This window comes from Rana temporaria, chromosome 11 (genome assembly GCF_905171775.1).
Source record: "Rana temporaria chromosome 11, aRanTem1.1, whole genome shotgun sequence".
Classification (NCBI taxonomy): Eukaryota; Metazoa; Chordata; class Amphibia; order Anura; family Ranidae; genus Rana; species Rana temporaria.
Genome location: NC_053499.1, coordinates 153,171,320 through 153,193,997, shown reverse-complemented (window position 1 = coordinate 153,193,997; position 22,678 = coordinate 153,171,320). Strand labels below are relative to the sequence as shown.

Below are 22,678 nucleotides of genomic sequence, written 5' to 3'. Positions count from 1 at the left end.
TTGGCTTATACTCAAGTATATACAGTAACTATTTTCCAATATATAAAAAAAAGAAAAAGAAAAAAAATCATGAAAAGGGAACCTAAGGACTTAATTATGGTGAGTAGGGTTACAGAGTCCTAAGAACCGACATGCATAATAAGTGCTCCAGTTGCCTATATAAAGAAAGTAGGGTGCCTAGGCACCCTCACACAGTGGGAACTCATGACAAAAGGTAAACTTTTCAGGCCAAATTAACATTTCCAAATGTTCCCGATGAGATATGAAATTTTCACTATATTAATTCAGGTTTACTCCTTATTCTCATTAGATATGCATGCACCTGGCCAATCTATAGAATACAGCAACCTTGAGCTACCGATCAAAATCTGTCTTTTAGTGAACAACAGGCAGAAAATCTAAATTTGATCAGTCGCTGTAGATTGTTGGATTTTGTATACCATTTCTTCTCTTTCGTCTGTAGCTCCTCCATGCTACAGGCAGTCAGAGGCCGTTCTGCATACAACTGCCATTTCATCCCCGGATGAATTTCCATCTGTTCAGCAATGGATCCCTGATGGTTATTCATCTGTTGCAGGTTGTGTTGTCTGCCATGACCCCAGCCAAGCACATCAGTGTTTTCACTGACTCCGGTCACCGTTGCATAGATACTCATCATCGTTTGATAGATGAAGATACAGCGCACTATTACAACTCTCTCCAAGGGTGGAGTATTTATCTTCCTCGTATCCTCTGTCTGGTCTGCAAACGTCTGGTAGATGAACACAAGCATGGGTAGACCTGTATGATACATATTTACCACATCTGTTTAATATTTAAATCAAAATTCCAGCATCGAAAAAATATATCGCCCATTGACATTAAAAATAAATACCGTATTTATCGACGTATACTGCGCACTTTTTTGCCCTGAAAATCAGGGCAAAATCGTGGGTGCGCGGTATACGCCTATACCCCCTTTCCCGCGCCGAGTTTTGAATACTGCGCCGACATATACCGAGCACAGTACACTCGGGTATAGTCGGGCAGTCTCGGCTCCTTCCGCGCTCACGTCCTGGACGTACAGGACGTCAGCGCGAGAGTTGCCGAGCATTGCCGACAATACACGAGTGTACTGCGCTCTGTATATGTCGGCGCAGTATTCAAACTCGGCGCGGGAAACGAGCGGGGAGGACGCCACAGAAGGACGCCGGACCCGACGAAGAGGACACCCGAAGCCGCAGAAGGACGCCGGACCCGACGAAGTGGACACCCGAAGCTGCAGAAGGACGCCGGACCAGACGAAGAGGACACCCGCAGCCGCAGAAGGACGCCGGACCCGACGAGGCCGCCGATGGTCGCCGCGCAAGACACCAAAACTGTAAGTACAAAAAAAACTTTTTTCCACAGGATTCGGGGCAACTTTAGGGGTGCGCGGTATACGCGGGAGCGCGTTATACCGCGATAAATACGGTAAGCAGCTTTTTTGCTGCAATTCATACCTATAGTCTGGTGCTGTCCACAAAGTACTGTAATTCCTTTCCGCCATTAGCCTTAGCCCAGGTTGTCATGGGCGCAATCACACAGCCTGGACTCTGGACACTGCACAGCAGTGCTCATGTGCTCAGGGGCGGACTGACAACTCATGGGGCCCCCGGGCAATGGAAGACTATGGGGCCCCTGGGCTTACAGATGGCCACCACGCCAGGAGGCAGTGCAGAGGCGGGGCAGCTAAAATCTCGGGATTTTCACATCAGAAGCATGTTGGTTTCGGACATATCAGGGACAGATGTAAAAAAAAATACAGATTTTTACATACTGTCCCTGGTTTTACTAAGCCTGGCAACCCTGATGGGGCCCCCTAGTGACATGGGGCCTTCGGGCAATGCCCGAGTGACTCAATGGTCAGTCCACCCCTGCATGTGCTAATACATGCACTGCTCAATTTTTTACATTATTTTATTGGATGTGTTTTATAGCAGCAAGTACAAAATAGTGTTTTTTTTTTCAAAATGTATGGTCTTTTTTTGTTTATAGCGCAAAAGATAAAAATCGGCCCAGATTCATAGAGCACGGCGCACATTACGCCGCCGTAGAGTAACCCATATACGCTACACCGACGCAGCGCAGAGAGGCAAGCACGGAATTCAGAAAGCCAGTGCTCCCAACGCTGCGCCAGCGTGGCGTGGGTATCAAAGGCGCAGGCCGGCGTAGGTGGAAGTGGGCGTGACCCATGCAAATGAGGCGTGACCCCATGTAAATGATGGGCCGAGCGCCAGACAAGTACTTATAACGAACTGCGCATGCGCCGTAGCGTGGACGCATCCCTCTGCGCCTGCTCACAACCACGTCAGAAAACAACTGCCTAAGATACGCCGGATCACTGCGTACGCCGTGAACGTAACCTACGCCCAGCCAGAAACGCGTCCAATGTAACATACGCCGGCTTGTGTTCCCTGGTGCAGACCTGAGCATGTCTGCTGCTGGGTTACACCTCCTTTATGGGGCATAACTTTACACCGGACGTACAACTTACGCGCACCTCTCGTAGCCTGCGTCGGGCGCACGCAGGTTTGTGAATCGCCGTATTTTCCTCATTTGCATGTTTGAATAGCTAATCAATGGGAGCGGCACTATGCGCCCAGCCTAAATGTGTGCCCACCCTACCCCGGCGTAGGCAAGTTACGTCGGCGGGTTTAAGCCTGTTTTTAGGCGCATCTTAGTTTGTGGGTCCGGCACACAGATACGACGGCGCACATTTGCACTTACGTCGGCGTAACTTGATATACCTCGGCGTAAGTGCTTTGTGAATCTGGGCCATCAATTCTATTTGTGTACATGATCGCATGACAATTGTCAATTGCAATTGTCGATTAAAGTAACACAGTGCCATTTTGCAAAAAATGGACTGGTCATGGAGGGGGGTAAACCTTCCGGAGCTGAAGAAGTTAAAGTGGATGTAAACCCAATTTTTATTTTATTTTTTGATGTCACAATGTACGGTATAAGATTTTCTATCATCTATGCCCAGTCTTGCCACACAGAGTTAATCCAGCTCTGAGGAATCCTCTTTTATTGTTCAGTGAAATAAAACGGACTTACAGAGAAAAACCTTAATCCGTTCCGCCCCCTTGCTGTGAGTGACAGGTTATTTACATATCTCCTGCACTAACCTGGAGACAGGCATTTTTTTTTTAATTACCACCCCCCCCACTCCTTTTCTGAAGTCATGTGGTTACTTTTCTGGATTTTGACTGGATGTTAGTGATCATAGCAGAATTCAGTGTAAGGGGAGTGTAGAGGTGGGCGGGGAGTCTACTGACATCACGACTCCACCCACCGAGCTCCAGACAACAGATCCACCCACAGAATCTGCAGTTTTTCAGTTCTTATAACAGACAGAGGGGAAACATCTGACGGGTAAGGATACATGCAGGGCATGGGCATCCGCTGAAATTTTTTCAGGAGGGGGGGGCACTTCGGCAGCGGCGATACAGTCGCATTTAACCCTTTCTTCAAGCGCTAGCGGGGTTTAAAAGTGCCCCACTAACGGCCGAATAGCGCAGCTAAAACAATGGTAAAATGCCACTTTTTAGAGGCGCTTTACCGATAACGCGGCCAGCTGGCAGTGTGAAATAGCTCTTGAGATAATTCAGCTTCACTCAATGCCCATATAAATATAGCCTTGAAAATGTACAGACCCCCCTTCAGCACAGACCCCCCATTCTGCACAGACCTCACCATTCAGTACAGATGGACCCCCCATTATGCACAGACCCCTCCATTCAGCACAGATGGACCCCCCTTCAGCACAGACCCCCCCATTCCACACAGACCCCTCCATTCAGCACAGACCCCCCCCTTCAGCACAGATGGACCCCCTTTAAGCACAGACCCCCCTTCAGCACAGATGGACCCCCCCATTCAGCACAAACCCCCCCTTCAGCACAGACGGACCCCCCCTCCCCCATCCCATTTAGTACTTCAGATCAGCCATCAACGCGGCACAGGCAGCAGGTTCCCTCCCCCTTCACTCTGCTCGCTGTGCCTGTGTGACATCCGGCCCAGGACTGCTCAGACAGCCTGCGGCCGCGAGACTCTTCGACACCTTCCTGATTTTCCAGGGGGGGTCTTTTGCCTCCCCCTGCCCTATAGAGCGGATGCCCATGATGCAGGGGGCATCTATATCCTTATAGATCAGCACTATGGCAGTAGTTTAGAAAGGATGAGAGTGGGTTTACATCCACTTTAATTTAGAAAAGGGTTAATATGTCCACCCAGCTAAAAAAACTCAACAACAATATAATTAATTGAAACATGCAATACAGTTTGGTTCTTCTATTAGAAATCCCTCTAGGCGTGTTTTTGGCAAGACTGTGATGGCAATCAGCAGTCCAAAGAGCCTCTTTTCTCTTTGTGGTCCTGAGGCTAGAGGTCCGTCTTGTGTGCATTTGCCTTTACAAGTTATGCTTAATGAGCCGAAAATCCTTGGCAATTTGTTTTTTCTCTTTATGCAAAAATTTTGATTTAAAAAAAAAAAAAATATCTAAAAATGATTCAGTTGACTATTTTTCCCTTTTTTTCTTTTTACCTTTTCCCTTTTCCTTTATTAGAAATGCTTCTAGTCTTGCCTGTCTGATTGTCCGATTCATACGGAGAGACTTTAAATCCGACTGAAGGTCGAGCTATAGCTTAGCTGTCAAGCAGTTGAGTTGTTAAAGAACCCCGCTGGTTTGTCTCAGCATGCACACCTTCACGAGGAGTATTGGAAACCCAAGCTGGACGACACTAAGCCAAAGTCTTTGTACTATAGTCACTACCTAGAAAAATTATTTTAAAAATCAATGTGTCATTTTTATTTATGGGTGGGGAGATTTACTTCTTGCTTTAAAAACTCAAAGACAAATAGATAAATTCACAGATAGCTTGCTTTTCAATGTTTTCACCTAAGATTCACGCAACTTTTTCCCAAGATGAAGACTCAGTTAGAAAAATATCAGAATCTTGGGTGAAATTTGTGTTAAATTGGGAGCATCACACAGCGTCTCCCCACAGGGATGTAGTCCAGTGTTGCCAACCGTCCGTATTTTTACAGACAGTTCGTAAAAACAGGCACTTTTTCCCCCGTTCGTAAATGTCCGTGGTTGCGGAAATGTGCCAGTAAAAATAGCCGAGGTCGGTTCGGCTTGGAACTGCGCATGGAGATAGGAGGCAGGGGCTGATTGGAGGCAGGGGGTGTTAGAGGCAGGGGGTGATTGGAGGTAGGGGGTGATGGTGGCTGCGGTAGCACCGCAGAGGGGGATGGAGGCAGCGGGCAATAAGGGCAGGGGAAGATTGGAGGCAGGGGGTGTTAGTGGCTGATTGGAGGCAGGGGGTGTTTGTGGCACCGCAGAGGGTGGGGGATGGAGGCAGGGGTTGTTGGTGGCACCGCAGAGGGGGGGTTGAGGCAGGGGGCCTGGGGGAGATTGGAGGCAGGGGGTGTTAGTGGCAGGGGGTGATTGGAGGCAGGTGGTGTTGGTGGCACCGCAGAGGGGGATGGTGGCATCACAGAGGGTGGGGATGGAGACAGAGGTTGTTGGTGGCACCGCAGAGGGGGATGGAGGCAGGGGACGATGGAGGCAGGGGGCCTGGTGGAGATTGGAGGCAGGGGGTGATTGGAGGCAGGGGGTGTTGGTGGCATTGCAGAGGGGGTTGGTGGCACCGCAAAGGGGAATGGAGGCAGGGGGCAATGGAGGCAGGGAGTGATTGGAGGCAGGGGGTGTTGGTGGCACAGCAGAGGGGGATGGAGGCAGGGGGAGATTGGAGGCAGGGAGTGATTGGAGGCTGGGGGCCTGGGGGAGATTGGAGGCAGAGGGAGATTGGAGGCAGGGGGAGATTGTGGCACCACAGAGGGGGGGTGAAGGCAGGGGGTGTTGGTGGCAGAGGGGGATGGAGGCAGGGGGTGATGTGACTAAATAATTTGCCCTTATTATATCGAAAATATGTTTTTTTACCTTAAATCACATTTGCCTAGCGTACTTGTTTGTAGCCTAAATACTGAAATTTGCATCTTGCGCCAGTAAATTTCGAGTGTCGTGCCAGTAAATTTCAATCTGGTAGGTTGGCAACACTGATGTAGTCCCAAGGGAGGGGGCGAGCACGCTGACTAACCCACAGCCAGAACGGCTCGGGTGATGGGGACAAGCTTACTGAGGAGGAACAGGAAGTGAGAAATTCAGACAAAGAAAAAACAAATTTGGAAGGAAAATCGAAGGAAAAGGTAAGTGAACCAACAATGCACAAGCTTAAGGGAACCTATTTAGAAAATAAAAAACGAACCTTTACAACCCCTTTAAGCTTCACACGTTAGATCAGCCCCAAGTCATGTGTCTTTTGACCTGAGATTAGCCCCAGTTTTTGCACCTTCAGACTTTAGATAATCCCATATTTCGGCACCTTGACACTTTTGATCAGCCCCTATTCCTGTACCATCAGATCTGAGAGCAGAGCCAATGCCTTGACCAGTCTCCCAGCGCACATCAATGCAGCCTACCAGCACCCATCAATGCAGCCTCACCAGCACCCATCAAATGCAACCTCACCAACGTCCATCAATGCAGCCTACCAGTGCCCATCAATGAATGTTTGCTTGCTTTCATTCATTTGGGAGTCGGGACATAGACACAGTCCTCTGCCGCCGCCGCGCCTCTGACACTATGTGCGAACGGAGCAGCGGTTGCCTGCTAATGCTAAGACATAGTTGCTTGCTGCAGAGAGAAGAGAGTGGCTGTGTGCCCTAGGCAGCAGTGTGCCCTAGGTGACCGCCTAGTTTGCCTAGTGGTGGCCCCGGCCCTGGTGACTACAATGGACCATGCCTGTGTGTTCCACTTCTAGCCGCCATTGAAAGCCCTTGTGACAGGATGACAACCCAGGAGCACAATTAGGGAATAAGACCAGAGCGTTGTTATCTTATAACAGGAAGCGCTTGAACAGGGACATTCATGGCAGGATCACCAGAGATTTATCTAATCAAAGCTGCAGATTTAAATAATATTGATTTTTTTTTTTTTTTAATGGGTTTAACCACTTCCATACCGGGCACTTATACACCTTCTCGCCCAGACCAATTTTTAGCTTTCAGCGCTGTTGCACTTTGAATGACAATTGCGCGGTCATTTTACACTGTACCCAAACAAAATTTTTATAATTTTTTACCCAGAAATAGAGCTTTCTTTTGGTGGTATTTGATCACCTCTGGGATATTTATTTTCTGCAAAAAAAATAAAAAAATGACCGAAAATTTTGAAAAAAATTGTTTTTTTTTGTTTCTGTTATAAAACATTGTAAATAAGTATGTTTTCTCCTTCACTGATGGGCACTGATGGTACTGCACTGACGGGCACTGATAAGGCGGCACTGATGGGCACTGATGAGGTGGCATTGATGGGCACTAATATGCGGCACTGATGGGCGGCACCGATAGGCGGCATGGATGGGCTTGGATAGGCGGCACGGTTGGGCATGGATAGCTGGCACAGATGGGCACAGATAGGCGGCACGGCTGGGCACGGATAGGTGACACGGATGGGCACGGATAGGCGACACGGATGGGCACGGATAGGCGGCATGGATGGGCACTGATAGGCGGCATGGATGGGCACTGATAGGTGGCACGGATGGGAATAGATGGGCACTATCGTATGTGTTGTACTAATGGATGCCAAACAGTGCCAAACAATGCCTGCCAATCAGTGATGCCCATTGTGGGCACTGATTGGCATCCATTATTTGTGTCCTCCTCATCCCTGGTGGTCTAGGGTGGCATCCTTTTATTTATTTATTTTTTATCCCTGGTGGTCTATATGGCCATCCCTGGTGGTCCAGTGGGCATCCCTGGTGGTCCAGGGGGCATCCTCGGGGGGGCTGTGCTGATAATCGATCAGCACAAACCTTCCCCTGTCACAGGAGCAGCCAATCGGCTCTCCTCTACTCGCGTCTGACAGACGATTACCGGCTTTTCCTATTTACATCGTGATCAGCCGTGATTGGACACGGCTGATCACGTGGTAAAGAGTCTCCGTGAGAGACTCTTTACCTGGATCGGTGTTGCGGGGTGTCAGACTGACACCCCGCAACAATGATCGCCGCGATGCGCACCCCCGGGGGCGCGCAGCGGCTCAGAATCCTGAGGACGTCATATGACTTAAAGTCAGGATTCTACAACCACTTTGCCGCTGTCAATATGTCATTGGCGGGCGGCAAGTGGTTAAATTTACTTAAATTTCTATGCCGCAGAAACTGCAGTGAATTGACAGTAACATGCTCATGTTAAAATATCTAGTGAAGTCTTGTGTGATTATAGGGGAACTAGCAGAGGAAATAATCAGAAATCCCGTTATTGAGAAATGGACCTCTCAGCAATGCTGAAGGAGACTGCTGAGAGAACATAATCTAACACTTAGTTGTTTGAAAGAGATCCCAAGTATTATTGAATTATCCGAGCTCCAAGCTTTGCATATTGAGAACAAAGAGCCGGCATCCGTTAATTCAAACTCCAAACCAGCGTACAATGAGGGGTGAACCAAGGGCCGTGTTCTGTCAGAAAAGTGTATTTGTAAAGAGGACAGTAAAACCAAAGCTTATGCTAATGCTAGAAACCCAGAAAATCCTACACAAGTCCTTGTTTTAGGTTTAGGTTGGTTATTTACTGTGCCACATTTATTCCATTTATGCCAACATTTAGTTCCATGGAAATGGGGTGCCATGAAGTGCATAAAGGTACACACCAAGCAATACTAATAAACAATGTGTTGCACTGTTACATATGCCCAAAATATTTATACAGCAAATCAAAAATGTGAAAAGCAAGTCTACACCGAAAAGTTCCAATGTAACTTCCAAAAGGGCATCCACCTGTGAAGTTAAATGTTAGCAACCACTCAACATTTTGCTGGTGACCAGGGCTGCCATCAGTACACCTGTAAGGGGCCCGGAGGTCCCCAGGGCCCCAGATGGCAACCCCCCCTCTTTTTATTTATTTTTTATTAAAAAAAATATATTTTTCAAAATATATATATTTGTTATTAAAGGGCCATCTTTTTTTTTGAGAGGTCCAGAGGTCCCCAGGGGCCCGGAGGCCCCCAGGGCCCTGGATGGCAACCCCCCTTTTTTTAATTTTTATATATATATATATATATATATATATATATATATATATATATATATATATATATATAATATTATTATTATTATTATTATTATTATTATTATTATTATTATTATTAAAGGGCCCAGAGGTCCCCAGAGCCCCGGATGGCAACCCCCCTTTTTTTATATTATTCTTTTATTTTTTATATATATATATTTTTTTATTTAAGGGCTCAGAGGTCCCCAGGGCCCCATGTGGCAAACTCCCCCCCCCTTTTTTGTTTTTTGTTTAAAAAATGTTTATTTTTTTTATTTTTGTATATATTTATTATTAATTATATTATAAAATATTATTATTTTTGTATATATTTATTATTAAAGGGCCCAGAGGTCTCCAGGGCCCTAGATGGCAACCCCCCTTTTTTTCTTTTTTTTTTATAAATGTTTAATAAATAAAAAAAATATATAAAAAATAAACATTTATAAAAAAAAAAGAAAAAAAGGGGGGTTGCCATCTAGGGCCCTGGGGACCTCTGGGCCCTTTAATAAATAAATAAAATATATAAAAAATAAAGGGCACAGAGGTTTCTTTTTCTTTTTTTTTATTAAAGGACCCAGAGGTCCCGGATGGCAACCCCCCTTTTAAAAAAAATACATATATATTTTTTTATATATATTTTTTATTTCTTGTTTTCTTTTTATTAAAGGGCCCAGAGGTCCCCAGGGCCCCGGATGGCTACCCCCCTTTTTTTTATATATATATTCTTTATTCCCTCTTTTTTTTGTAAAGGGACCCCCCCCCGCTTCTCAAATCGCGGCAATTTCAATTTCAATTATAGGCGGCAGCCCCCCCCCCCCCGCTTCTCAAATCGCGGCAATTTAAATTTCAATTATAGGCGGCAGCCCCCCCCCCTCCCCATGGTTCTCTACTCCAGGCAGGGGGCCCATGCCTGAAGCTGTGTAAGGGGCCCCATAATTCCTGATGGCGGCCCTGCTGGTGACCAACATACATATAAACATTGTTGTTTTCTGGGCTGAGAGGCCGCGTGCCAATAGACATAGAGGCGGTGTAGTCAGAGTTGGTCTGCGTAATAGCCAAGAGGCTGTAATTTTGCCCATGGTTTATTTTCCTGTGTCATACACTATACTTTACATATCTAGAGCCACTCTCCATTCTCTGAAGAGCGCGGTCTAGCAGTGGCCAGGAGTCTTCACAGCCAGCGCCAAAGAGAAATCGGGAGGCTACACTGAGGGGAACGTCAACGCAACAACCTCTTCATGGAGTTTTAAAATCCCATGGTTTATTATCCTGTTTCATACACTATACTTTACATATCTGTAACCCTCTCTCCATTCTCCGAAGAGTGCGGTCTAGCAGTGGCTAGGAGTCTTCAAAGCCAGCGCCAAAGAGAAACAGGGAGGCTACACTGAGGGGAACGTCAACGCACCAACCTCTTCATGTAAGGTTTAAAATCCCATGGTTTATTTTTCTGTGTCATACACTATACTTTACGGCCCGGATTCACAGACATCGGCGCATATTTATGCCGCCGTAGCGTGTCTTTTTTCTGCTACGCCGACGCAGCACAGAGAGGCAAGCACCGAATTCACAAAGCACTTGCTCTGAAATCTGCGCTGGGTTTCTAAGGCGTAAGCCGGCGTAGGTGGAAGTGGGCATGAGACATGCAAATGAGGCGTGACCCCATGCAAATGATCGGCCGAGTGCCAGACAGATACATATAATGAATGGCGCATTCGCCGTCCCGTGGCCGCATCCCAGTGCGCATGCTCAGAATCACGTTGAAACAACTGCCTAAGATACGTCGAATCACTGCCTACGGCGTGAACGTAACCCACGCCCAGCCATATTCACGTCCAACGTAAACGACGTAAAATACGACGGCTTGTGTTCCCTGGTCCATACCTTTGCATGGGTTGCGCCTCATATATGGGGAATAACTTTACGCTGGACCGTGTATATATTATGCGCCGGGTGCAAGTTTGTTCGTGAATCGACGTATTTCCCTCATTTGCATATTTGAATCGAAAATCAATGGGAGCGCCACATGCGTCCAGCGTAAATATGCGCCCACGATACGCCGTCGTTTGGAGGAAGCCTATTTTTAGGCGTATCTTGGTTTCTGGTTCGACGCATAGATACGACGGCGCACATTTGCACTTACGACGGCGTATCTGGAGATACATCGGCGTAAGTGCTTTGTGAATCTGGGCCTACATATCTAGAGCCCCTCTCCATTCTCCGAAGAGTGCGGTCTAGCATTGGCCAGGAGTCTTCAAAGCCAGCTCCAAAGAGAAACCGGGAGGCTACACTAAGGGGAACGTCAATGCACCAACCTCTTCATGTAAGGTTTAAAATCCCATTTAGTTTTTTGCTTAGCCTGTAGGGACAATGGCAGCTAAGGGACCGGCACTGAATGTGAAATGATCCTTAAAGGCAATTTGAACCCTCAAAATGAATATACCATTATCAACAGGGTTTCAGCAAATGCATCTCAAATAACAAGCAAGTCAACAGGAATTTCTCTGTAATGGTAAATGTCCTTCGTATGACATACTCCGGGAAAATGAATTCAGTAATTAGATGTCTCAAACATTCATATTCAATTAGGCCCCGAGGGATTGCGCACATTGCATTAATCAAGATATTTTTATAACAAATGTTTTTTAAATGGTTGTTTTTGAAAAAAAAAAAGGGCTTAATTTTGTCCGCTAAAAAGCACGGTTATTAGTTCATGAACAGATTAATATAAAAAAATGGTTTTACATGGCATGTAGCCACGGGCAAATGTAATAACATATTTGTAATTGATACGGTGAATATGGCCCGTAATCAACAACGCTTCAATTTTAAGTGGCAGCGATGACAGAAAGGAGAAAATATTATGAACAACACACAATAGCAAATGATGTTTTCCCTGTGCAAAGGAATTAAAATGTTACTTGGTCAATGAACATGAATTATACGTTGTTTCATATATCTAAAAGGAAACTCCAAACAGCTAATTACACCGATGAAATACATGCATGAGAGCTGGTCTACCTGCCAAAAGATTTATATTTCTGTCCATTCACTCCTGAGAGTTAGGCTGCATTCACATCTAGGCGGACGAAATCGCGGCGTTTTGTCGCCGCAAATCGCGGTAAAAATAGCGGCGTTTTGTACCGCGATTTTCCCGCGACAAAACGCCGGTATTGTCCGCCTAGATGTGCCCCAAGATGACCCCCTCTATGGAGATGATTCCCATCTCCTAGACGAACGCTCGAAGACGCCTGAAAAAAAGGTCCGGGACCTTTTTTCACGCGGCAGGCGTCCGGCGTTCGGCGTGGAGATGTGAACCATCTCCATAGAGGGACATCTGTTTTCAGCCCTTTGGCGGCAGCGGCGTAGCGCTACAGGCGTAAAAATGCCTAGGTGTGAATGCAGCCTTACACAACTCCAGCATACAGCTCAGTTCTGTCTGGCGAGGCAGAAGAACAGATCTGCTGCAATTTCACTTTCACTTTCACTTACGGCCCCCCCCTCTCACTACCCCCACCCAATGAAAGAAAATAAAGTGGAACCTCGGATTGCAAGTAAAGAAGCTTACGAGCGTTTCGCAATACGAGCTGTTTTAAAAAAAGAAAAAAAATACTGACTCGCTTTGCGAGCGTTCTCCAACAAGACGAGCAAGATTCAAGCCTACGCCGCCGTAAATCAGAGAGGCAAGTGCTGTATTCACAAAGCATTTGCCTCTTAAGTTACGGCGGCGTAGCGTAAATGGGGCCGGCGTAAGCGTGCCTAATTCAAATGAGTATGAGGGGGGCGTGTTTTATGTTAATGACTGGTGACCCGACGTGATTGAAGTTTTTTACAAACGGCGCATGCGCCGTCCGTGTACATATCCCAGTGTGCATTGCTCCAAAGTACGCCGCAAGGACGTATTGGTTTCGACGTGAACGTAAATTACGTCCAGCCCTATTCACGGACGACTTACGCAAACAACGCAAAAATTCAAAATTCAACGCGGGAACGACGTCCATACTTAACATTGCGTACGCCTCATAGAAGCAGGAGCGACGTTACGCCGGAAAAGCCTCACGCAAACGACGTAAAAAATTCCACCGGGCGCACGTACGTTTCTGAATCGGCTTATCTAGGTAATTTGCATATTCTACTCCGAAAACTACTGAAGCGTCACCTAGCGGCCAGCGTAAGTATGCACCCTAAGATACGACAGTGTAAGAGACTTACGCCAGTCGGATCTTAGCCTAATTCCGGCGTATCTTGCTTTCTAAATACAGAAAGAAGATACGCCGGCGCAGATTTGAATTTACGCGGCGTATCTATAGATACGCCGGCGTAAATCAATGCTGAATCTAGCCCAATGTGTTTACTGATATTGTTACATGGGGTTGACCAAGTTATGTTGAACATTTTGTGGAAATCAAAAATGTTGTTTCCAGCCAGCACCATAGGATCTAACTGGTGGAGCCAGTGTCTCCTACCGACACCTCCCAAATTTGGTGACAACGCTGGTGACAACCAGAGATTCCCTTGACTCGGAGGAATTACTTTTCACATCCTGTTTTGTCTATGGGACAGGAAACAGGAGTTATAACCTTCTGTTTCTCTATCTGAAATTAAGAAAAAAAAAGGTCTACTTAAAGCCACGACGAGGAGGTCCTTACAATCCCAATACCTCACCTAACCCAGGTAAGTAAACTCAGACTCCTAACAATACATGTTGCACTTTTCTACTTTTACAGAGCTTGGATTTCATCCAGAACATTTCCTATTGTTGTTGAGCCAAGTTGAGTGTTTGTCAGGGCTGGGAGCCCTTCCTTCTCTGAGCTGTCCGCTAATTACCAGCTCCTCTCTCTCCACAGTGACTCAACTGTTGATGATATCCTGCTCGTCAGTCCTGCCTGCTTAAGCCATCCAGCTCATTTGCTCTCTGCCTTCACCTTGGTCAACATCACAGAGACTATCTCCTGCGTTCCTGTTGAAGACTTTGCTTGGCTGACGTCCCTTCTGGCTCCTGACCCTGCTTGCTGTTCTACTACGTTCTTCTCTGGCTCTCTGACCTCGCTTACTCTGTTTATCTTTTTATTATTATTATTATTATTATTATTATTATTATTATTATTATTATTAAACAAGTGTGATTTAACTGTACTTCTGTCTCGGTCTGATTCTTGGTTTCTGACAGTTTTGTTGAGTTGAATGGTTGAAATCCATCATGTAGATTCCAGCTGTAGCGCTCACCCCCGAAGGAGCCTCTGGTTATTGAATGGGATGGCCTGTTACCTCTGTGACTCCGCCGTCTAGGGTAGTTGATGAGAGCCGTAGAATTGGAATGTCCACACAGCAGGTGTCTTTATCTTGTGCTTTTATTTACCCAACAAGGTAAAACAGTAAAACTTGAGGTAGAGAGTAGAGATGTATGAGGAGAAGAAACAGCAGATTCAGGCATAACGATACAGAAACAGTGCTGCTTCCAACAACACTTTGCTTTCGTCGCCACTCCCGCCGGAGTGGGTATAGTGTACCTGGACAGGCCCCTCACACCGACCTGGCAGCCAGAGTATCACTCGGAATACTAAGGGAAGAAAGTCTCTGCCACAGACCCTTCCTGTAATGTAGATCACGGAGACGATTCTCCTTAATATGCTTTGGGCCTGTATCTCCCTCAGGTAGTTTTGCAGTTAGGTACCGACTGGCAGGTGACCAACATCCAACCTTTCAGTGTCTGGGTTACCTTGATCCCCGATGGATTGTCGAGGCCCTGTTGGATCGCTTGCCTCCAGGGCTGGACTGGGACAAAAATTTGGCCCTGGACGTCATCCAGACTGGCCCACTTTGACAGGTCTCTCCCACAGCGGCCGGACAACTCCTGCACCCCCCCGGCCACCCAAGCCCCCTCTCCCCCTTCACTAGCCACTCTAGTTTATTAGCGTAGAACAGCTGGTACTGGTACTCTTATAGGCAGTACCAGTGGGGAAGCTAGACATTATTTCACCTGGGGCAAAGAATCAGTTCGGTGCCCCCCCTTATGGGACAAGAATAGGCAGAAGTGAGAAACTCCTAGGCCATAGCTGTTGAGTCTGTCCCCTTCCTCATTCTCCTCTGTCGTCCCCCTTGCTCCTCTGGTCCTCCCACTGCTTCTCTGTTCCCCTCAGGTGAGCGCTGCGGGGAGGGAGAGGAGGTGAGCGATGCGGGAAGGGAGAGACAGAGGAGCGGAGGGGGGCGGAGGTCCACTGTCACTGAAGCCGGCCCACTGAGCCATCGGCCCACCGGGAAACTCCCTGTAGTCCCAATGGCCAGTCCATCCCTGCTTGCCTCTCTTGGCTCTCCTCAGGCGGACTTCCCACCGAACAGCTTCCCTTCAAAGGAACAACGCTTGGGATCTTCTCAGAATTTGGGGACCCAGTAGATCACTGGGGCCCCGCCACAACTTAAACGTTCCGAACCATCATGGTCACGGAACCAGGAGCAACGCGTGGCACGCGCACCCCGGCCTGGTAGGCCATTCCGCCAGGGGCCGTGAGATGTGGGCACCCTGAAGGTGGGTGCCACACCGGAAGAAGACCCCGCCTCAATGGAGTCTCTTCCAGAAGTACCCCCTCCCAGCATGCCCCGCGAGAGAACCTCTCTCCTCATTGGCTGCTGGCAAACGGCACCCAAACCTCAACTCCACTGCTGCCCCCTGTTGCCCCGAGGTGGTATGACACCCCAGCCACAACAGAATGGGCACACAGCACAGCCAAGCCGAAACATGAAACCCTTTTCAGATTTCAAATTGAAATCAGAGTCACTTACACTCCGATCACCCCTTAAATTTTGTCAGCACCGGTACCTCGAAGTAACCCCGGAGCTACACAGCCATTACTGTAGGATCCAACTGATATCACGCTAAGGCCTCCTCATTTTTTTTTTGTTGTTGTCTGTGGCTTCAGCAAATATTCAGCCCTGAGATAACATCTGTTCCCCGAGGTTACGTTTTTTTTAGCAAAACGCGTCAACGCCATTCATTTTTGGCTTGCGTGTGTAGAAGCCCAAGCCTTTCCCCGTGCCACACCACCTCCGAAATGATTGCCATACTAATGCAGCTGTTGTTTTGTGACAATTTAATTTACTCGAGAGCCTCTCGGGCGGAAGAGGTAGAGGCTATAATGTCACTTCAAAATAATTCCCCTTTGAACGGAATAAAGCACTTTTTTATGTTGCCTTTTAGCTCCAGGGGCTTTTCTGACTGCGAATTTATTCGAGGCAAACTTAGTCGCTACTTATATAATCGTTCATAACAGACCCATTTTAACCCCGGCTAGCTCTATTCCCAAAAGGAGAGGCTCCGGATAAGCCGGCAAAGACGCATTCAAAAACAATATTGATCAAATTGCAGGAGCGGTGGAGCGTGAATATGTTCGGCTGCAGGTTGTTTTTTTTTTCCTACTGATTGACCGTGCAGCCATTAGTGTGAATGTGCTTTCCTAATGCTTTAGCAGAATTGACTTTTGAATGACAATGTTCTTCCCCCCAAGGCTTCTGCCATCCCATAAGTGCAGCGCGAGATGTAATTTTAGTGGACCTTGCTGAACCGAGGTCACTTTATATCCCCCAAACTACAAACCTGCTCCTGTGTCTCGTCTTACACAAAGTCAAATGAAATCAATTGCATTAGCTGCTCCTTTTTATTTTCCAGGAAGACGAAAATAGCAACACTTTACCGAGGAGTAAACAGGTTCCACCAATTAAAGGGGAACCCCACCGGGTCCTGGTAGACAAGCCGAGGCCACCAAAATCTCTAATAGGTAGATTCAGAGAGAAAGGCTTTAACTTGCGGCGGCGTAGCTTAGCGTGTTTAGGCTACGCCGCTGTAAGTTAGCTAGGCAAGTACATGATTCACAATGTACTTGCCTGCTATGTTACGGCGGCGTAGCCTAAATCGGGCGGCGTAAGGGCGCCAAATTCAAATGTGTGTAAGGGGGGCGTGTTTTATGTCAATAAGGCTTGACCTTAAGTTTTTGACATTTTCCATTCACTGCGCATGCGCCGGGCGCCTACATTTCCCAGCGTGCATTGCAGCTAAGTACGCCGCATGGGCCTATTGATTTCGACGTGGACGTAAAAGACGTAAATCGCTATTCGCGGACGACTTACGCAAACGACGTAAAAATTACGAATCTCGAAGCGGGAACGGCGGCCATACTTTAACATTGCTATTCCATCTAATAGATGGAATATCTTTAGGCCTGATAATGGCTTACGGAAACGGCGTAAAAGTACTGCGGCGGCCGGGCGTACGTTCGTGAATCGGCGTATCTATTCATTTATATATTCTACGCCGACCGCAATGGAAGCGCCACCTAGCAGCCATCCGAAATATTGCAATCTAAGATAGGACGGCGCGTATCTCTGTTTGAATATACACTTAAACATAAGTCGGCGTAGATTCTGAGTTAGGTCAGTTGTGAATCTACCTATAAATGTATCTAGATACAATTATTATCTCTCTCCTGGTGATGGGAAGACATTAAACTGATGTCCAGCAGAACAGGCAAAGTCCTTATATGACATTTCCATATCTATCTATCTATCTATCTATCTATCTATCTATCTATCTATCTATCTATCTATCTATCTATCTATCTATCTATCTATCTATCTATCTATCTATCTATCTATCTATCTATCTATCCTTCTTTCTCTTTAGAAAATCCACAGTGCTCTGGGAATCCTTTGTCACTTATAAAGTGTTTATTTGTGAAACAAAAAAGTTATACACGAATGCCCTGTACACACGATCGGTTCGTCTGATGAAAAACAGAGCGATGGACCGTTTTCATCGGGCGAACCGATCGTGTGTGGGCCCCATCCGTTTGTTTTCCCATCGGTTTTAAAAATTTCGTATGGTTAAAAAAACGATCGTCTGTGGGGAAATCCATTGGTCAAAAATCCACGCATGCTCAGAATCAAGTCGACGCATGCTCGGAAGCATTGAACTTCATTTTTCGCTGCACGTCATTGTGTTTTACCTCACCGCGTTTGGACACGATCGGATTTTTAACCGATGGTGTGTAGGCAAGACTGATGAAAGTCAGCTTCATCGGATATCTGATGAAAAAATCAATTGGTTTGTTTTCATCAGACGAACCGATCGTGTGTACAAGGCATTTATGATAAAATATTTATCAAATCAATATTTGGCGTGACCACCCTTTACCTTCAAAACTATGGGGTAGATTCAGAAAGAAGTTACGCTGGCGTATCTATTGATACGCCGCGTAACTTCTAGGATGCTCCGGTGTATCTTTTTTCAGTAGATACGTCGTCGTAAGTCCGAATGTGCGCCGTCGTATCTTTGCGCTCATTCTTAAAATGAGATACGCCTCACTGTTGCCAAGATACGACCGACGTAAATCCCCTACGCCGTCGTATCTTGGGTGGATATTTACGCTGGTCGCTAGGGGCGTTTACGTTGATTTACACGTTGAATATGTAGATGAGCAAGATACGCCGATTCACGAACGTACGTGCGCCCGTCGCAGTAAGCTACGCCGTTTACGTAAGGCGTTTTTCCGGCATAAAGATAAACCACCAAAAAGATGGCGCAGCTCATGCAAAGGTATGGACGTGTCGTCGGATTTTACTTTGTTTACGTAAGTCGTACGTGAATGGGGCTGGGCGTAAGTTAGGTTCACGTCGTACGCATTGAGCCGTCGTATCGTAGGGAGTATTCGCGACGTGATTCTGAGCATGCGCGCGCATGCGCCGTACGAACGGCCCTACATGGGGTCACGGTTAATTTAAATGTAGCACGCCCACTACCTGCCTACTTTGAATTAGGCGGGGTTACGCCGGCCCATTTTCGCTACGCCGCCGTAACTTACGGAGAAAGTGCTTTGTGAATACTGGCCTTGCGGCGTAGCGCAAATGGGATGCGCTACGCCGGCCAAAAGATATGCCGATCTCTCTAAATCTGGCTATATCTATCTATACATATTTCTATTCATCTATACTGAAATATTCTATCTATCTATCTATCTATTCATCCATTATCTATCTATCTATCTATCTATCTATCTATCTTATCTATCTATCTATCTATCTATCTATCTATCTATCTATCTATCTATCTATCTATCTATCTATCTATCTATCTATCTATCTTATCTATATATCTTATCTATCTATCTATCTATCTATCTATCTATCTATCTATCTATCTATCTATCTATCTATCTATCTATCTATCTATCTATCTATGTATCTATCTCTGTCTATCTTCATATAACTAATCTGTCTACACATCCAATGAGCTATATTAACATAAACAATCTATCTTCATATAACTAATCTATCCATCTAATAAACAATATCAATAAAAACTATCAATCTATACATCTGTCTATTCATCTGTACTTAAATAATCTATCTATCTATCTATCTATCTATCTATCTATCTATCTATCTATCTATCTATCTATCTATCTATCTATCTATCTATCCATCCATCTTTCTCTTTAGAAAATCCATAGTGCTCTGGGAATCCTTTGTCACTTATATAGTGTTAATTTGTGAAACAAAAAAGTTATCCCCACCCCACCAAATGATTTGGAGGGTTTGCCCAATCCTTTAGGCAATATAGTGTGGATGAGCGAGTTTGGGGTGGAGGAACTTGACTGGCCTGCACCTCAACCCGATAGAACACCTTTGGGATGAATTAGAGCAGAGACTGCGAGACAGGACTTCTCATCCAACGTCAGTGCCTGACCTCACAAATGCGCTTCTGGTAAAACATTCCCATAGACACACTCCTAAACCTTGTGGACGGCCTTCCCAGAAGAGGTGAAGCTGTTATAGCTGCAAAGAGCGGGGCCAACTCAATACTGAACCCTCCGAACTAAGACTGGGATGCCATTAAAGTTCATGTGCGTGTAAAGGCAGGTGTCCCAATACTTTTGACAATAATATATGTATATATATGTATATATATATATATATATATATATATATATATATATATATATATAGATCTATATATATAAAAGACAGGAATTAACTTGTAAAGGAATATGATGTCATGAAGATTTTGAGACTTTGTATATTTTTGCATACTTTCTATGCTATTCTCTTTATTCTCTTTTACCATTCTCTTGTTCATGACTCTGTTATGAATAAGAAATGTTTTTATATATTTATGTCCCGGCACATATAGGTGAAATCTGGGCCATATTGTAATGTATTATTAACGAGCCCTGCTAAGTGGTGACAACATAATGTCACACATTGACACGACAGAAGGGAGTCTGTTGCATAACTAAAAAAAAAGTTTCAGGGAAGTTGTTTTTTTTTTTTATAACTCTGACTTTCTCTCTGTGGATTTTGTTCTTGCAAAAAAAAAATCAAAAGAGACTTTTGGAAAGATTTGTTTTTTTGGCACGCTATCCTTCCCTCTCAACAAGTGGGAATAATGTTCAGGTGACATGAGGTATACGAGACATTTTATGAACTGGTGTACTGCATCTTCTTATTAACCACTTCAAACCGGAAGAATTAAGGGCCAGATTCACCAAAGAGATACAATGGCGTTTCTCCTGATACGCCGTTGTATCCCTGTTTCTATCTATGCGGCTGATTCATAGAACCAGTTACGCATAGATATCCATAAGATCCGACAGGTGTAATTGTAGGATGCAATACCGCGGCCGCCGCTGGGGGGAGTTTGCGTCGTAAACCAGCGTCGGGTATGCAAATTAGGAGTTACGGCGATCCACAAAGATTTTTCCCGTCGTTACGTCGTCGCAAGTGTTAGTTTCCCGTCGCAAAGATAGGGCACCTTTAACAAGGTGTAAAATTACTCCACCATGTTAAAGTATGCCCGTCTTTCCCGCTTTGCTTTTGAATTATTTAAATTTTTTTTCACAAAACGTTGGCTCGTCGTAATTTCACGCAAAGCACGTCGGTAAATTTGCGACGGGAGCATGAGCAGTACGTCCGGCGCGGGAGCGTGCCTAATTTAAATGGTACTCGCCCCATTCGATTGGGCCCGCCTTGCGCCGGACGTGTTTACGATACACCGCCGCAAATTTCCAGGTAAGTGCTTTGTGGATCGGGCACTAAAACTGAAAAATTGCGGCGGTGTAACGTAAACGGGTTACGTTACGCTGCGCCCGCTCTACCTGAATCTGGCCCTTACCCCCCTTCCTGACCAGAGCACTTTTTGCGATTCGCCACTGCGTCGCTTTAACTGACAATTGCGCGGTTGTGCGACGTGGCTCCCAAACAAAATTGGCGTCTTTTTTTCCCCACAAATAGAGCTTTCTTTTAGTGATATTTGATCACCTCTGCAGTTTTTATTTTTTGCGCTATAAACAAAAAAATAGAGCGACAATTCTGAAAAAAAAAACAATATTTTTTACTTTTTGCTATAATAAATATCCCCAAAAATATATAAAAAAACAAAATTTCTTCATCAGTTTAGGTCGATACGTATTCTTCTACCTATTTTTGGTAAAAAAATCGCAATAATTGGTTTGCGCAAAAGTTATCGGGCCAGATTCAGGTACATTTGCGGCAGCGTAACGTATCGTCTTTACGTTACACCGCCGCAAGTTTTCAATTGTCGCTCTGATTTTGTTTATAGCGCAAAAAAAAAAAAACCGCAGAGGTGATCAAATACCACCAAAAGAAAGCTCTATTTGTGGGGAAAAAAGGACGTCAATTTTGTTTGGGAGCCACGTCGCACGACCGCGCATTTGTCTGTTAAAGCGACGCAGTGCCGAATCGCAAAACCTGGCCTGACCATTTAGCTGCCTAAAGGTCCGGGGCTTAAGTGGTTAAATGTAACCATATTGCTACACTTAGAGGCGCCTCTCTTCTCTTTTATACTCAGTTTTCACATGACGCTACTTGTATATCAGGTCAAAATTTATTAAAAATGTTTGCTTGTCTTGCAAAACGCTCTCAAACCAAGGTTTTACTGTACTGCAGAAAACTGTCAGACTGCAGATATGCAGAAGAGATGGTCAGAAACTGGGGATGTACTACATGAGATTGCTACAGTTTACTAATATTAAAGCTCCTACACAAGTCTATGCTTCCACGTTTGTGCTCCTTGCAAACCCCCGTTTAAGAAAGGGATCTAGGGAAAACACAATTGGGTCACCACAGGTTTAGAAGGTTTGGCATCAGTAGGTAGAAGGTTGGGCACCAATGAGTAGAAGGTTGGGCACCACAGTGTAGAAAGTTGGGCACTAGGGGGTTGAAGACTGAGTACCAGGGGGTATATGGTTGGGCATCAATGGACAGAAGGTTGGACACCAGGAGGTAGAAGGTTGGAAATGAAGGAGTAGAAGGTTGGGCACCACGGGGCAGAGGGTTAGGCACTAATGGGTATAAGGTTGGGCACCATGGTGTAGAAGGTTGGACACCAGGGGGTAGAAGGTTGAGCACCAAGGGGTATAAGGTTGGGCATCAATGGATAGAGGGTAGGGCACCAGGAGTTAGAAGGTTGGACATGAGGGAGTAGAAGGTTGGGCACCGATGGGTAGAAGATTGGGCACCACAGTG

General features: G+C 45.8%; 1 pseudogene; it reads right to left on the bottom strand.

Annotated features, from left to right (window-relative positions):
• Positions 1 to 361: 361 nt before the first annotated feature.
• LOC120916842 overlaps positions 362 to 22,678 on the bottom strand; it is a 101,155-nt pseudogene continuing 78,838 nt past the window's right edge.